Genomic DNA, 18,242 nt, shown 5'->3' with positions numbered 1-18,242 from the left:
ATAGTGTATACATAATGTATGTATTTGTACAATTCATGAAAATGTAAAATTTATGATCAACAGTTTAAGAATTATGTCACAAGATGCAATAATAGAAAAAATGCTTTGTAATATTTCTACTAGAAATGCTTTTTCCGTGCTTGCGAAAAGTGTGCTTCCAATGAACATATTGAAGATAATCAAATGACAAACAAGATGTTGTGTTTCAACAGTGGCTGAATACTGATCGTTGTAATTTAGAAACGATTATCAACCCTGTTGATGAATTTGTTCCGTATCTCATTGATAAAATTAACAAACTTATAACTCATGACTTTATTTACAAACAACAGTCATCATTTCCAAGAAATAAAAAAGAATCATTAAAAGAAGGCGAAATTCTAGCAATTTGTGATTTTTCTGAAAATTATTCATTCATCCAAAACGCTGCTCAAGGATATCACTGGAATAATTCTCAAGCAACAATACATCAAAAGGGCTATCTCTTGATCCCCTTCTGATGAAATTTATTAGAGCTATCCATTTGATATGCGCATGGATGATGAGAATGATCCATAATCCAGGAAAAGATCTTATAAACTTCTCATGGATGCCTTAAGTGTTTTTAAATGCAGTGCTGGTATTTCGAATCCCAAGTGCAACCGAAACAAACTACGTTCAAATCAGCATTAATTCAAAAAAATGCAATCTATGCGATGTATTCACCAACTGAATGTCCATATGCGCATTAGTGGATCTGTGTGATCCACAACCATCAACAAGTAGATATGAACCACCAAAGGTACCAATAGAAAGGTAAATAAATTTTAAAGTAATCTATAGTAGAAACACTTTATTTTTGAGTTCATATGCGTTAGAAAAAAAGGAATATTAAGTGCGGGTTATTCTTAGTAGGACGGAGATTATTTGAAAAACCCTATATTCTGTTTTGCAATAACCTTCAGTTTGAATAAAATTGTAATATAATTTTAAACATATATTTTTACACAATACTGAGTAAAATTTTACTCAACTGTGTGTTGTATTTGATAACCATGTTGATATTGAGCTATTAACTGCTAAACGCTCAATTTACACTGTACTATTCACCTTTCGTGTCACTAATTCCGCTAGTGTCGGAAAAAATCATGTCTTGACGATAATAGAAGAGTGAACCATATTTTTTAGTATATAATATTTGCTACGCACTTAGAAATATTTAATTTTACACGTGAAGGAATCCATCATTCACAGAAAGGATGAGACGTAGACAAACATTTCATGTAAAATTAAATTAATTGAGCTAAATATCGCGTCTGTTACGACTACATTTTATATCAAAATTGACACTCGTATATGTAAGTCTCAGAGCACCTAAATTAACATGAATTTGTCTAAGTGTGAAATCCCGAAAGTGATATTCCGATCACATCCGATTGCAACAAGGACGTATCACGTTCCACTCCATCACTTAATTTTCCTCACCAATTCGTCACCCGTCGTATAGGAAAAGGAAGCGCGACTCTAAAAACCACAATCATTTTATTAATCTCGCCGCCAACTCCATTGCCAACCGACAGCACCGGAACGATGAACATAATCACAGCAATTAGTTCAAATTACTCCCTACCGGTGGTGGCGGTGGTGGTGGTGATGCTGGTGGCGTGTGCGGAACGATTAATGCGATCGATTAATTCACACTCCAAACATCAGGTTGCTCGAGAAGGGTTGCAAGCCCACATCCCCGTCGCTCACGAACGAAGTGCCACATTTAGTTCACTAATTGCTGTACGGCACTCGGTCGACGAGTACACACGAGCCTGAACTTGATGTCACATTTTTAGCGTCTTCCATCGATCAAAAATCTAGCGGAGGGTCTGCTTGACAGATCCCCCACTCAACGCGCTAGCGAATGATTTATCTTCCGCATCGATCCAATCCGATCGATCATGTTGGTGGGAAACATCGAGCGATCTCAATCGTAAAACGACGAAACTGTAACAGTTCAAGGTGTACCACCACCAACCATCGGTAAAGGGATCTGTGAACCGTTCGAACGGAGGCGTTGACCTTGGCGTACTGCCATCCCTCGAGTTAATCGCCGATACAGTCGAACTCGGTCACCTTCGTCATCGTGTGGCATCTTCAAGTGCGCAGATCAGGACTTCCTCGAAAGAAAAAAACGGAAATCTAGAACACGGAAAAATGCTCGAATTCGGACGGACTCGTGCCCATCAAGAAGCCTACCATCGATAGCATAGCAATAGGTAACGGGAGGGATTTTAATGGCCAAAAAAATAAGATTAATTTGCTAGATTAATGCTTTTTGCACCAGTTTGTGCACAGTGTTTTATTCCGCCGCTAGCGGAACTGTTGACCGGTTGGTTGTTTGCTTGGCTAGTTTGCAAGTCATCGAGCAATTCGTATATACTCTCACGAATAGTGCGCCGCCGCTGGCGCTGATGAGCCGTTGAAGAGGCGTTCAAACGAGATATTAGCTAGCCACAGATGCTGCCTGTCTGCGGATGATTTGATCAGAAACAAATAAAAATTAATTGAATGAATGGAAAACGTTCAAGGATTTGTCGCGGGCTTTTGATGGTGAGTGGTCAAGTGCTGGAAGGATGTCGACTTTTAATGTCTAACATTTTATGAAACAAGCCATTTTCGATATATTTAGAAAATAAATTCTTGTTTTTTTTTCTGTGTGCAACACCGATGGTATATCATAGGGGATTAAATATATCCAGTTTCCCCTATTCGATGGTGGCTACTCAAAAACATACTTTCACTACCTAGATTAACGTCCGTATACCTGCTTCAATCATCGTTACCTGTTTTATAATAGGTAAGAAGTTTTACAATCCCTTATTTTCATACCTAGTAAAAGTATCAAAATTCTACTTATACCTGAACAAGATACTTATGGTACCTAGGCATTCATTTTGATCATATAAATAGCTGGATTGGTTCCCAAAAGCAGCATACAGAGTTTCAACCTCGCTTGAAATGGGTCTTATGGCTGATTATATCTTGACTTTTTCTTTTAGGCTAGAGGTTAAACCTATCTGTTCTGAATTTTCTATTACATTTGTATCTATGCAGAGTTTTCTGCTTTCACGTAATATATTGCTTTAAAAATATATAATATTTTATTAATAGCTCTGTGGAAATGCATTCTTCACATGTACGATAAAAACAATCTATGGTTCTAATAGGACTACTGCAAAGTATTTTGACTGCAATTTCTTTATATGAATCAAATTTTACACTATTAATAATCAATTTAACATTTTCATGTATAGTACAGACACATACATTATGTGTACCTGTACTATCCAACAGTATGCAATGCTTTGGTCAGAGCTGAGTGAACGAAGTAAATCCGATTTTAACACTTTTGTATTTCTCTTCAAAAATCATAAAAGCCTCTTTAAGAGACATCATCAATAAACGTTTCTGAACATGCTCTTTATATCCATTTCGATATTCAGAAACATAATCATTACTTCCTGGCATAGGCCTACTAATATCATCACTGTCAAAGAAATTTAAAACAATTTGTTTTTCAGTATCATTAAATCCATGACCACTTCTTGCTTTCTTACTACAAAGAATACCTTGTTCTCTGACTAGCCTTTTCATCTGTTTCACTGTATGATGGGGTGCATTAAACTCATTAACTATTTGATTCACTGACCATGATTTAGGGAGCACTGATAACACTTTTAATTTGTACTCGTAGAAGGCAAATTAAATTGATCATTTCGTCAAAATCATTTGATTTGTTGACATCGTCTGAATCCATCCCAAATATATTTTTACGCACTGCCTTTGTGATCTCTGCAGATTTTTGAACACGATAATTCATACTTCTCGATGAAATTGGTGATAACTGTAAGGTTGAAGCTATACAATTGAATTGTTCCACATTATATGGACCTTGGATCTGATCCGCTGATGGGATTGATTCTAGCGATGGATCTGTATCTGTAAAATTAAAGAAAAGAAAAAAAAATATTACCACATATTAATATATAACGCTGTTAAGGTGATTGTACCATGAACGGGGGTGGTTTTGATAATAGGGGTAACTTTGGTAATGCAGCTAAGCCAAAAATTTATGACTTAAGGCACATCGTACGCAATATTTTGGATAGGAAACCGATGTTCCCTTCCAAAATAATGAATACGAAGAGCATTGAGTCATAACTTTTTGGATTAGCTGCATTATCAAAGTTACCTACATTATCAAAGACATCCCCGTTTACGGTACATCGAAGCCGCATCTGAATTTTCCCCATGTTTGTGGAGCACGAGCTGCATAAACCGCATATCGTACAGTCGTGAAAATTTGATAGATTGTTCACCGAGGTTGGCCTACCAATCGATCAAATTTGTACGATAAGCGGTTCATCCAGCTCGTGCTCTAAAAAAATGTTGAAAATGAAGTTGTATCTTCGATGTACAATCCTTAAACCACACAGTTGAAACAGTTAAAGTTATTATTATTTACCTAGTGTATCATCAAATTCCTGATGTTCTGATTGCTGATGACTTGTTGATGGTTGCGGCTCTTCAAACTTCCGAGCATGGCTTGATTCTTTTCCATCCGATCGCCTCTTTTTCGGGAGAGGTGTCCTATTGTGCACTAAAATTCCACGACACGATTCACAAATACGCATTGTTACATCCAATTGATGATCAAAGCCCCATGAATGTATTTTCTCTATGAGACTTGATGATAAATTACGTAAATTATTGCGGCTGCAATTGGGATTGTTTATGTTGGCACTACATTGCACCCTTTTAATAATCAATTCAGCAGATTTTTCCATTGTTGTATATATAAACACTTTTTCGTTTCAACAACTATGCAGCACTACACTTTCAACAACTATGCACTACAGCAACTATGAGCATTGTTGTGATATCACCAAACTTAAATATTAGATTATGTCGGTAGAAACAGACTGCGGTGCTTTAAGTTTATACCTTATATCTCTCATGTGACTACCTGCGTTGTTATATAACTGCTATATAGCAGGTAACTTAACGATTATTTTAGGCATGCCTTAAATAATCGTTAAGTTACCTGCGCTATTATATGTATTCACTTGAGAGATGAGGTATAAACATATATGCATATTGCTTACTAATGGACACACCTAATACATAACAATAAATGAATGATTATTTTTATAATTAAATTAATCACAAATACTAGAATTGAAATCTTTTCATGAATAAAACATACTAAGTGATTTTTACTTAGTTTACCTGTTGATTTGGAACAATTTGAGGGTGGTTTTATAGAAGTTGGATAGAGTGTATGCATATATTATAATACAATCCATCACAGGAAAGTGCAAACCATGCTGAGATGGCTGTTCCTCATTAGAACGTTTTGTTCTGAACTCTTATTGGACGATTTGCAGGTAACTTCTCTGTACCCTTTTCAAATGTTAGGCTAGATTTCGCCCAGATTATCGAAAAGTATACCCATAAAGTTTAATCGAATTTTAATAAGGTTGTGCGCGTATTACTATTCGACTTTGAGTGAAACACGCTAAAAAAAAAATTAACATGAAAAAGTTGTTGTTCGAACAACTTTTTTTCCTTAAAAGCGCCCACTTTGCGATGTATGAAGAAAAGTTAGGTAATTATATTGCCTTTCATGAGAAAAAATATCAAGCAAATCTGAGGGGTACCATTTTTGGGAAAATGACTTTTAATTTTTAAATATATTTTTTTAGAGTGTAGAAACCGATTTTTTATTTTATTTAAATTTTTTTATAAAATTTCAGATTATTTGCTAAAAGTTCGCCATACATCACTTTTTTGTAGGGCTTGTCATTTTTAAGCTATATCGATTTAAAAAAAAAATCGACAAAAAACTTTGACCCTTATCAAATGTTAGGCGAGATAAATTTTGAAAAAAATAAGTACGCAAAGTTGCTTAAAATTGCTAAGTCTCCACACCCACAAAGTTCCATAAGGTTCTGAGAGGGTGCTGCCAACCACTGGATGAGTTGGCGTGAAATCCGTCAAGAGCTTCTCGCAATGTACGAACTAAAAGTCGCTTTTGAATATGAATCTTCTTACCATCCTTCTTCACTGAAATGTAATCGTTTAGTCCTGGCGTGGCTCTGCTTATCTGGTCGCTTTCGAAGAACTGCAATACCTCGTTTTTGATTTCGGGATCCAAACCGTGTCCTAAGCTTGAGCTTGCAATACAATGTATTTATTTGTTTCAAACTCGTCCATTACCGTTTGCGAACACCGTTTATTAGGAAACGGCTTGCAACACTCGACCTTCTTGAATTCCATATTCAAATTATACTTGTTCACTCAAAAAGATTTTTTTTAGTGATGTCTGTCAAAAGGATGGTCATGCTTATATGCAAACGTAGGTACCCTTTGGATATTCAGGTATAAATATTGTTTTGGTATTGAAGCTACTCTAACAGGGAAGCTCTTTTTTTCATGAAAAATATCATGGAAGACATTATGATGTACCTAAAATAATAAGATGGATAGGTACATCAATATTGGTCTACAAAATGGTGAGTGACAATCTGGAAGGAGCGATATACCTAGCTCCGGTCCTCACAAGTTCCTACCTCACGCCTCCACGAGTCATACTGCCAGCAAAAGACTGCCAGCTGAAACATGAACACAGCTGGTTGGCGTAGCCTGGGCAATGTTGTCAATCCGACAATAGCAGAGTGAGGAGGTGCGACGCGAACACTGGCGCTGGCACTGGCACGGTGATAGAGGAAATGCTTCGCCAACCCGAGCGTCTGTTCACCATGGAGGTGCGGCTCAAACAGCGTCTGACTGGCATCCAGCGGCTGGATAAGAAATGCTCTTCCCCGGAAGCTACACCTAAGACGGCAGCCCCATCACGGCGGATATACCTTAGGTCAACCTTTAAAATTGTTATAGAAACCAACAGAGAAAGACATCGAACTGATATAACGGCAACGACTTTTAGCGCAAAACAACGGACACGAATTGGATCATGGAATGTATTGACGTTAGCCCAGCAGGGTAAACTGGCACAACTCGCCAACGAGGCGCGACGCATGAAGTTAGAAATCCTGGGACTGAGTGAAGTTCGTTGGCCAAACTTTGGAGAACACAAACTGCCGTCGGGACAGGTACTACTACACTCTGGTATTCGAGGTGAAAACACTCCCCGCCATCGTGGAGTTGGTCTCCTACTTAGCGTCCAGGAAAGTGCTGCGCTCATCAAGTGGGAGCCTGTTAATGAGAGGATAATCGTTGCCAGATTTAGAACACGGGTTCGTAACCTTACCATAATCCAATGTTATGCGCCAACCGATGCTGCCGAGCTACAGGACAAGGAGAATTTTTACAGTCAACTGAATGCCGTCGTGGATAAGGTTCCAAAGGGTGACATCAAGATCTACACTGGCGACTTCAATGCGAAGATCGGCTCCGACAACACGGACTATGAGCGTGTCATGGGACGCCATGGTCTCGGCGAAATGAGCGAGAACGGTGAGCTGTTTGCAGCATTTTGTGGCAATAACGACATGGTGATCGGGGGCTCGCTCTTCCCCCATCGGCCAGTGCACAAAGTCACGTGGGTTTCCCGTGATCGACATACTGAAAATCAGATCGACCACATCTGCATCAGTCGAAAATGGATACGGAGCCTTCTTGATGTCCGGAATAAACGCAGCGCCGACATCGCGTCTGACCATCACCTTCTAATCGGCGAAATCCGCCTACGCATGGCGCGGATCCAGCGAAGGGAGGAGAGACTCGGGCGGCGGTTCAACACACGCCGACTTGAAGATCCAGCGGTAAAAAGGTCTTTTGTTGAAGAACTTGAGACTCGAGCTGCGGACGTTCCAGAAGGTGGCAGCGTAGAAGAACAATGGACGGCCATCAAGAATGCCTTTATAGAAACAAGCGAGAACAACTTGGGTGAGCTGCGCACCCAGAGGAAAGAGTGGATCACTGATGAAACCTGGCGGATGATTGAGGAGCGTGGAGTAGCAAAAGCCGCGATAGAGCGGGCGAAAACCAGAGGAGCCAAGAACGAAGCCCGTCAACGGTACTCGGCTCTAGAGAAGGAAGTCAAGCGCTCTTGCAGACGGGACAAGCGAGCGGGGGTGAACTCCCTGGCCGACGAAGGGGAGAAAGCCGCAAACAATGGCGATATACGCCTCCTCTACGATATCTCACGACGCCTGAGTGGAGCAAGGATGAACCCGAGGAAGGACCAGCTGAAACGCTGGTTTGAGCACTTCGAACAACTTCTCCAAGTTTCGACGGCCAACCAGCCATCAACATCTCGGCATGATCTGTCGAGGGTGCGGCGCATCACTCGCGTCAATTCCAAGGCCCCATCACTGCAGGAGATTGAAGCAGCTATCCGAAGCATGAAATCCAACAAGGCTCCAGGGGTCGATCGCATATCAGCAGAGATGCTCAAAGCTGACCCCATGCTATCCGCACAAATGTTGCATCAACTATTCTGTAATATCTGGGACACCGCGATTTTTCCGGCCGACTGGATGCAGGGCATCTTAGTGAAGGTCCCAAAGAAGGGGGATCTGACTGTGTGCGACAATTGGCGAGGCATCATGTTACTGTGTATTGTTCTCAAAGTTCTGTGCAAAGTTATCCTGAATCGGATACAGGAGAAGATCGACGCAACTCTCCGACGGCAGCAGGCAGGATTCCGTGCCGGAAGATCTTGTGTGGACCATATTGTCACGCTCCGCATCATCCTGGAGCAGGTCAATGAATTCCAAGAGTCCCTTTATTTGGTATTCATTGACTACGAAAAAGCTTTCGACCGTCTCAATCACGAGAATCTGTGGGGCGCCCTGAGACGCAAGGGAGTCCCGGATAAAATCGTCAACCTCATCGAAGCGCAGTATGAGGCTTTCACGTGCAGAGTTCTGCCTAACGGAGCCTTGTCCAACCCTATCCGGGTAGTCGCTGGTGTGAGACAAGGATGTATACTATCACCGCTACTGTTTCTCATCGTAATCGACGAGATCATGGTAGGTGCAATTGACCGTGTACCGAACCGTGGGCTGCTTTGGCAGCCTATCACCATGGAGCATCTCAACGACTTCGATTTGGCTGATGATGTTGCTCTACTAGCACAACGGCGCTCTGATATGCAGAGTAAGCTCAATGACCTAGCCGAACGCTCCTCTGCGGTGGGTCTCAACGTCAACAAGACCAAATCGTTGGATATAAACACGGGCAACCCTTTCAACTTTACGGTAGTGGGGCAAGCAGTGAAGAAGGTCGAAAGTTTCCAATATCTTGGCAGCCAAATAGCGTCGGACAGGGGGATCAAGAGCGACATAGATGCACGAATCAAGAAGGCTAGGGCTGCCTTTGCGAGTTTACGAAACATATGGAGATCCAACCAAATAAGTCAACGCACCAAAATCCGAATTTTCAACTCGAACGTGAAATCTGTGTTGTTATACGCCAGCGAGACGTGGTGTGTATCAGCGGAGAACACTCAAAAGCTGCAGGTCTTCATCAACCGATGCCTGCGGTATATAATTCGTGCCTGGTGGCCTCACAACTGGATCTCGAATGCCGAGCTCCATCGTCGATGTCATCAGAAGCCGATAGCAACAGAAATTCGAGAGCGAAAGTGGAGGTGGGTCGGCCACACACTTCGACGGGGCGGAAACGAAATTTGCAAGCAAGCGCTGGATTGGAATCCGGCAGGACATCGCAGCAGAGGCCGACCCAGGGGCTCATGGCGGCGGAGCCTCAATAAGGAAATTAAGCAAGTCGATAGGAATCTGACCTGGGCCCAGGTCAAGGCAAAAGCGAGCAGCCGCCCAGGATGGAAGTCTTTCACGTTGGCCCTTTGCACCGCTGGTGGTGCACAGGACCCTTAAGTAAGTAAGTAAGTACATCAATATTAACAACTTAAATAGGATGAAACTACGCTTGATAATGAAAATAAGTGCAACTTAACTTGTGTTGGTTTCTATATTTAAAATAATAGTGTTTTCATGTCCCCTGTAAATTCTAAACGGGTTGTCTGATCGTTCAATCGTCAAAAGACAAATTGAAGGTAAATATATGTGTATCTTGCTAAACTTATCAATGCTGATGGAGAATTACGATTAACTTATGAAAATGGCTTATTTTCTACAAAAAATTAATTTGGATGAAAGTAAATTTGAAATATCTCAAAAACGGTTATATTAAGAAATGATTTTTATAATCATATACTAACATCAAACTGATAGCGGCGCCGGTGGTGTAGTGGTAAGTGTGATTACCTCTCACCCCAGCAGGCCTGGGATCAATCCCAGTCGGCGCCGCCGAGATGTTCTGAGGCATAACATCTCTGATCACGCCTTCCTTCGGAAGGGAAGTAAAGCCGTGGGTCCCCGGTCCATGAGTTGATGGGTCGATAGGTAGGGTCAAGGTGTGGGAGCTACCTTCCTGGCGTCGGTAGCATTGGTGCTCAGCACGGAAAACAAGATCGACGGAAAACAAATCCAAGGAAAAAAAAAACATCAAACTGAACATTTTGCCGTAAATAATGAAATTTTTAAAAATGCCTCAAAAGTTGCTCTCAGAAAAACTTTTCTATTGAAAGTTTGTCCATCCTAGAGTTGCTTTCAAAACTTCTGCTCCTGCTTCTGTTTTTATAAAAAAAACCAAAATATGTTTTTTTTTTGTTATTTGAATATTGAGGTTTATTTTTATTTTTTTTTTGTAAAAAAACGAAAAAAGAAATCCATGTATATTTTTTTTTTCTAAAGCTTTATAAGTTTCCTACAACTCCTTCCTAGTATTTTTTTTTTTCTACAACCAACTGTTTTCGAACTACATTTTTTTTTAAAGTATGTGTGCAAAACGCATAGACCCTTTTCAAAAATTACCCTTGAGTCAAAAGGGTCTCTTCTTCTGCGGAAAATACTTGGTCTATCATACTGAAAATATGGGCAAAGTATCATCCAAATCGAAGATGGTCGAGCACGATTTCAGGTTTTTTCAGCTCATTCTGGATGGAATCCCTCTCCTGGTACTTTACTATCCCGTATCTGACAAAGTTGTCTTAATGAATAAACTATTGGTTATCTAAAATAAGGTACAATATTCTTACTCTATTCACAAATTGAGGTGAGCACATACCAAAATTAAACGCGAACTCGACGGATACAAACATACAAAGAAAAATAGAAACACTTTGAATCTTACTGTGCCTATTTCTCCGGCTGGCAATCCTATCAATTCTCCAGCATCGATGCTTGAACCCAGGCGTAAATCGTCATTGAAAACCAGACCAATTATGATTATCGATTGCGTTTTACACCGCTTCGCTTCGCAACGGGAAACCAACCACAGGAACGTCGACACGCCGAGAATAATGCTCTAATGGCAGAAAATGAGCTACAACCGGCGGAAGATAAAAGAGCACACTAATCGACGTAACCTACAAGCCTAATCAAAATTAGCAAAGCCTTTCAAGCTACGACGACGACGATGACGTTGATGACGTTGCGATCGTCTGGATACATCTCGCTCATAATACCATGCCGACGAAACTCAATCCGGTAATCAGCAAAAATTGATACGTTCCTGTCGAACAATGCGACCGTCATAAATCATGTACGCATCGAAACTGACGGCGTTCATTTACTAACCACCAGCATGAAGAACTAACCGAGTGGCTTCTCGTCTCCGACAAAAACGAACAAATTGCCGACACAAACATTTTCGATGCTCGGAAAACTCCCACGGCGTTCGAATATTTGTTTTTTTTTTTTGTATTTTCGGTGTGCTCCATACTCCGAATGCAGCAGTCGAAAGTAAAAGTGTTGTGCCTATAACAAGCAACACCATAATGTCTGCTCCACTCGACATGCATGCATAGACATAGAGAGTAGTGGCCATCGAAGACTGCAGTTTTTTTTTTCGTTTGAAATGAGAGGGTGGCAGCTACGAGTTCATTCATCAAACGAGACAGGCGGACACTGGTGGCCTTGAGGTAAACCCACCAAGAATGGTTAACCGTTCGTCGGTGACCTCGATGGGGTGGTCTAACAAACATAGCCACTGGAAACAGAACAAAACGGCTTCCGAGCAAATGTATGCCGAGAGACTTCAACAGGACTTGAAGTGATGAACCCCTTTTGTCGTTTGAATCCCACCATTCAATGAAAATACGGATATGCGTTCATGATGTCTTTTGCCAACTAACACAAGCCAAACGATCGGTCGTACCGTTTTGCTGCTCTGGTGAAAGGTCAGCATCGTTGCGTTACCATGCTGGAATCTGGAAGTATACGGTCACGCGTTGAAAGCTGTTTCGTGTCGTTCGTCTGCAACATCAGCACTGCTTCCAATTTGGCTTAATGATATCATTTCGGCTTGTTATATTCGTTGGGAAGATGTCTCATGAGAATGAACGTGGAATTAAGCGGAGGATGTCTGTTTTAGTCGTGCAAATTTGTTTGCCGTGTTAAATTAAGTTATCTCATCTGATTAACAACCGTGAAAGTCGGATTTGTTGTTTATGTTGATTTCGGGTACCGGGGAATTGTGCTACATAATTCGGCCTTATGAGAGTAAAAGAACAATTGCTTTTTTCTGAATGTTGAAGATTGGAAAGTGAATGTGAATTATCTACAACTGCCTATTCTAGCTCAGAGCGATTTAAGCAGCTATCACTTACGCCAAGCACTGCTGATGGCTCCATTACAAAATTAATCTTCGCTTCGTACCGTCACTGGGTGCTGTGGAATAGCTCTACCAGTAGCCCAGTAGCCCAATTGCAGTCATTTCTTCAAGTGGTTGGCTTTTGGTTTTTGTTTTCCACAAACCGCCCAACCAGCCTCGGTTGGGTGCCACGGACTGCTGCTGGAAGCATCACTTAATCCCTCGCAATCCACAGATCAACCACGCCACGATTTACCACTTTCCGCGTGCAAATAGCAACTCAGAGTCTATAGAGCTCTTACCAGTTCACGAGATTCATGTCGTCGTCTTCTCAAATTGTTTATGTTCTTCGCGGAGCATGTTTTTCTGCTGTCTTGAGGGCACATAAACTTCTCTCTTTTCTTGGGGGTTTATGATTTACAACACTTGCTCCTCTGCCCTGGTCGGTCGGGTGGCGCTGAAGACAAAAAGCAGCACCAGAAACAGTATCACCTCCCAGTGCAAATTTTCCGAACCGAAAGGCCGGTCGCCCTCCCTTGGGCCATTGTACTCTGGCACTCTGCAGCAGCGGGGTGCAGTACGCGGTAGATTCCGAACAAGATTTCCTCGTTGTTTTGCTTTCAATTACGAAATTTCGCTTTTTCGCTTGCCCGACATCTGGATCGGGCTGAGTGACGGACAACGACCGATGAGACTTCACACTCTGCTGGTTCCACGCGGTGTGGAAATCCTTCCGCAGATCGATGCTCTGTACGGCAATTATGTGTTTAAAGACTTATTAAAAAAAATATTCCGATCCATCTCCGATCTCAGAGCATCCTTGGTCACAAATCACCGTGCCTAACGGTTTCATGAACTTGAAGTTTGATTTACGCGACCGTTGATCTTTACTCACCGAGAGCAGAACAATTTGCACAACGTTAGAATTCGGCCAAATCACGAACCGCCGGAAGATTTACGATCACGCTACGAAGTTCCGAATTCAGGTCAGGCTCCCCAGTAAAATCGATTTCGTAAATTTCCTGAAACTCAAAACGCTGGGGTCAAGAGCCAAGCGAATGACTCATGAGTAAAAACATCCGAAACTTTCTGTGCCTCAGTTCAACCTTTTCCGCAGTGGATTATGTGGATCGTAGAAGTGAATGATGTAATTAGTCGTTTTTTTTAATTGTTTAATTCAACACAGTGGTTCTCAATGGTGATGGTTTGGACAGACAGAATAAAAGAAACAACGGAAAAGAGAGCTGAACAAATAGACGCCGAAAAAAAATGAGGAAGAAGACGATCTATTACAAGAATAATTAATAACCTTGCCGGAATTAAGCGAGGTGTGGAATGTTGTTGGCTTTCTGTTTGCGGTTGTTAGATGGAGAATGTGCTGAATTCATGCAGCGAAAGGAGCGGATGAGTGATTCAACGAGATTGGAAACAGTTGCGAAGGCCGTAAAGGTCATAGCCATCGGTAGTCGCCATACCATGCGATTGGGGAGAGTAATTTTTGGAGATGAAGAAATGACGCTGTTTCGAAAATTACTGAGGATGATCTCCATCGTTGGATGGATTTAAATTCACTTTGATCACGACCCACACGGACGAAAAAGTAAAAGGTCAGAAATCAAGACTTGATATTAATAACGATGATGATGATAATATTCATCATTCATATGGTTGAAATATCTTATTTTGCCTTTAAACGTGAAAGTAAATGATGGCGATTCCTTTTTTAGGCAATAATCTTAGAGAAGCGATTACGGTTTGAGCTTCTGAGACTTTCGTAGAGCAATGAAGGCGATTGTAATTGAAATTATGTTTTATGATTTATTTATGTTTTTCAGCGGCGCCGGTGGTGTAGTGGGAAGCCGTGATTGCCTCTCACCCCAAAAGGCCTGGGTTCATCCTAGTTGGCGCCGCCGGGATTTTCAGAGGCAGAAAATCTCTGATCACGCCTTCTTTCGGAAGGAAAGTAAAGCCGTTGGTCCCCGGTCCATGAGTTGATTGGTCGAAAGGTAAAGTCCAGGTGTGGGAGCTGCCTTCCTGGCGTCAGTAACATTGGTACTCAGTACTTGAGAATAAACCCACGATATTCTGAGCAGTAAGCAAAATCAGCAGCCGCTAAGCTAACTGAGCTCTTGAATTAATTTTCTTAGTACTGTATTAGTGAAATTTATGTTATGAACTAAATAAATCAAAAGAAAATCTCACCCGAATAATCTTTGAAGCAATTCAGAAAAGTTTAATTGTTCTTGACTAAGGAAACCGCTACTCGTTCCCAGCCCTCGGAAAGAGATTATTAATTAATATTAAAGTTAACTTATACTATGGTATGTACTGAATTCAACATGCACTTACAGCTAGAATTAAAAATAATTACATTATGTTAACAGGAAAATCAACCAACTACGATATAGGTTAGAATAACGAAGGATCTCCCCTCCATTTTCGCATTCAGCTAACTCAAACTATTAAAGTGAGGTCTGGAAAGACTAAGTCGAGACGAACCTTTGGCTACATACGGATCGACTAGCACTCAACATAATTGCCAGGATATTCGTTGGAAATGAGTGAGGAAGTTGGGAAGGAACACTAAATGTACGATTGAAATCAATTATGAGGAGGGAAAAAACTAAACACTAAAGCAATTTTTAATCGGCCAATTACAGTCGCATTAAGAAAACAGAATTTCCTTTCCATCGTGCTGGTTGCGGGCGGACGCGACATTTTAAAGATTTCATTTACCACGTTTCACGATGTCCAGTAAGCGCGGTAGATCGAAGTTATCCGTTCAGACGGCAAAAGATGTACCTGTGTAAGAAGAACAATCTAACAAGAGTACACAGGAAGGTAAAAAAAAAGAAGTCGACGAGGGAATTGTGAGTACCGGCTCTACGAGAAGCAATCACGAGCAGACCAACTGTAGCCAGCCCGGGCGATCCGTCTCTAAAAACATGTGGCTTAAGCGCCACTCCACGAGGGAGACCACACGCCCAATGTAAATTTGCCTGGTTGAGACTCTCCTAAGGGCGAGTCCATTAAATTTCCTAGAAAGGATTTACGGATCAGGCAAGCCGGCTTTCAACTAAACGTCCAAAATGGGAAAACCCTATTATCTCCATGAAACCACAAACACGATAGTCACTCAGAGAGTCGGTGAGAACTCACCCATACCTAAAAACCTCTACAAAAGAGAATTTATCATCATCGACAGTCTCGTCACTTGCCACTAGACGTCGCCCCGATCTGGAAGTGGACTACTCTCCCGAACATTCAAACTCTCAACATGAGGACGGGACACGAAAACTACAACGGAGAACGCGAAGTGATGTCGAATACATTCAATTAATTAAAGCTAGGGAGATGGACATTTTACGAAAACATTTATTATCACGGAACTATTCAGGCGGTATATTTAATGCATAACATTACTTATCCTACGTATATTTCTTTACATGTTCCAATCGATTTTGGTTTACTTGTGTGTGTTCGCTCCTATCTCCTATGTGTGTGCGATTTCTCTCTCCCTAACTAATGTGCTCATGTGCTCTACTTAATCATGTGTGTGACGTCACTTTATCGGCAACTCAGCTCCAAACGAGTCTGCGCTCCTGGTGACAACGACGTTGGCGTTGAAAAACGTTACTTTTCAAAGGCGGGAATGCCACATCACGAGTTCCGGAAAAGCGTGTCATGGAAACTCGGCGCTACTCGCTCATCAGTCTTAGACTGGCAAAAAATCACTCCGTGGCGCCCTCGCCGGACGCCACACTCCAAAAATAGAAAAGGCTTGACTCACCAGATGATGTTGGTTTACGTGATGGTCACAGTCGATGACCTATCGACGGGTTCGACGCACTCTTTAGGGATCGTCGATGGTGATCCGATGAATGGAGGTGCTTCGCTGACAATGGCGTTTCACACGCCGATGCGATGGCGGTTACTCTGCCGTGCCGGTAGGTTGACGAACCGGCGGGTGGACCGTGTCCACGTGGAGATCCCCTGAGTCTCCTCGGACCGATTACGTGACGGATCCGTCCGCTTCCGGCCGGTTGGCGATTGCCGGGAAAATCCGTCCGTTGGGGAGAAGTTGCTGCGTTTGGGCACGGTGAATTGCTGCGAACGATTTAACACGACTACACCAGAACAGTGAGCACAAGCACGAGCACGGACATGGACAGCACATATTGAGCACATAAAAAATTACCTGTAGATGTATCTAGCCTTTCTCCTGATCGCACACAATTCTCTAAACGCACACTTATTCTACTAGCTAAAGGAACGAACAAAAATCTTTAATTAATTTTAAACACTAGACATCACTTTAAATTACACACTTTAACTAGGGAAAACGACCACGAACAAACGCGCACACTTCAAGAACGTTGGGAAGTCACGGACGAAATGATCGAGACCGTGAATCCTCAGATAAAGGAAAGTAAAACTCGGACGAACCGGAAGTCCATCATTTCCCGAAACCCTTCGTGTCCTATCGTGAATCTAAAAACACGAAAGATAACTTGGCTCGTTTAATTGCGCGACTGTCCCTTTCCTACCTTATCCATAAATTAAATGGACCCGTCTTAGGAAAGATTTCAGCAAAAATGCTTGTGTCTTCCTACTGCCTAACCAAAGGAATTTAATTCAAACAATTTAAAATTATCAAATTATATACAAATTTATACAAAATTCCTGATCGTTACACAACATAGGTGATAACAATAGCACGAAGATTGGTAAATCCAAGGGCGCTGTCAGAAAGTGGATTGTTATTAGTCACTGCGGTTGGTGTGAAGAAGAAGATACCCCCGAAATGGTTCAGTGAGACGAGCGCGATACAAGGTTCCATTCTGAGTGTGCACATGTGACTGGAGGAATTGCAAATAAGGAATGGATTTGTACGGAATGCGAAAATGCGAAAGATCCTGTTGACCCAAATGCTGATAACATTTAAGAATATGAAGCCAACAATGGACAGAACGTGAATTGGAAGGAAATACCAAAGGTTCTGGAATTCAACACAACAAAATCAATGGTAACTAATCGACCAGCTGAAGCGAGCACTAGAGCAACCAAACCCAAGAACTCTTATCTAATGAGTGTAGTAGAGGCGAGGGTATCCAAGAGTCTAAGCGTAGTTGGATCCCAAGTGTCCAGATTATCCCTGCGACAGAACCTGGAGTTAGAGATACGTAAACTGGAAGAAGCCAAACTTTTCAAGTTGCAGCAGATAATCAGAGAAACGCAGATAGAACGCAATTTTCTGGGTTCCAAGTATGAACTGCTAAAAGACAGTGCCAGTCAGGCAGAGGAGCAGAGTGATAGTGGAATCATATTCTCATCAAAGATCCAGCGGTGGATTGAGGATGTAGATCAAACTCGGGCAGAACCACCGAGGCCACGAAGACAGCCAATAGAGAAAAGGATGAGAAACTGTTTGAAGTTGATGATCGTCATTTCGTCGACGGTAATCTCCAAGTATATCCATACACTTCTGATGAAGGAGAACTTTCGAGATTTGCAAGACCCCCGGAAGGCCGTTCGACGGCCGTAGCAGTTTGCAACGAGGTTCGCAGTCG

This window comes from Ochlerotatus camptorhynchus, unplaced genomic scaffold (genome assembly GCF_037179485.1).
Source record: "Ochlerotatus camptorhynchus isolate MF236.1 unplaced genomic scaffold, CSIRO-AGI_Acam_v1.1 ptg000361l, whole genome shotgun sequence".
NCBI lineage: Eukaryota > Metazoa > Arthropoda > Insecta > Diptera > Culicidae > Ochlerotatus > Ochlerotatus camptorhynchus.
The sequence above is the reverse complement of the archived record's forward strand: the minus strand, read 5'-3'. Positions refer to the sequence as shown.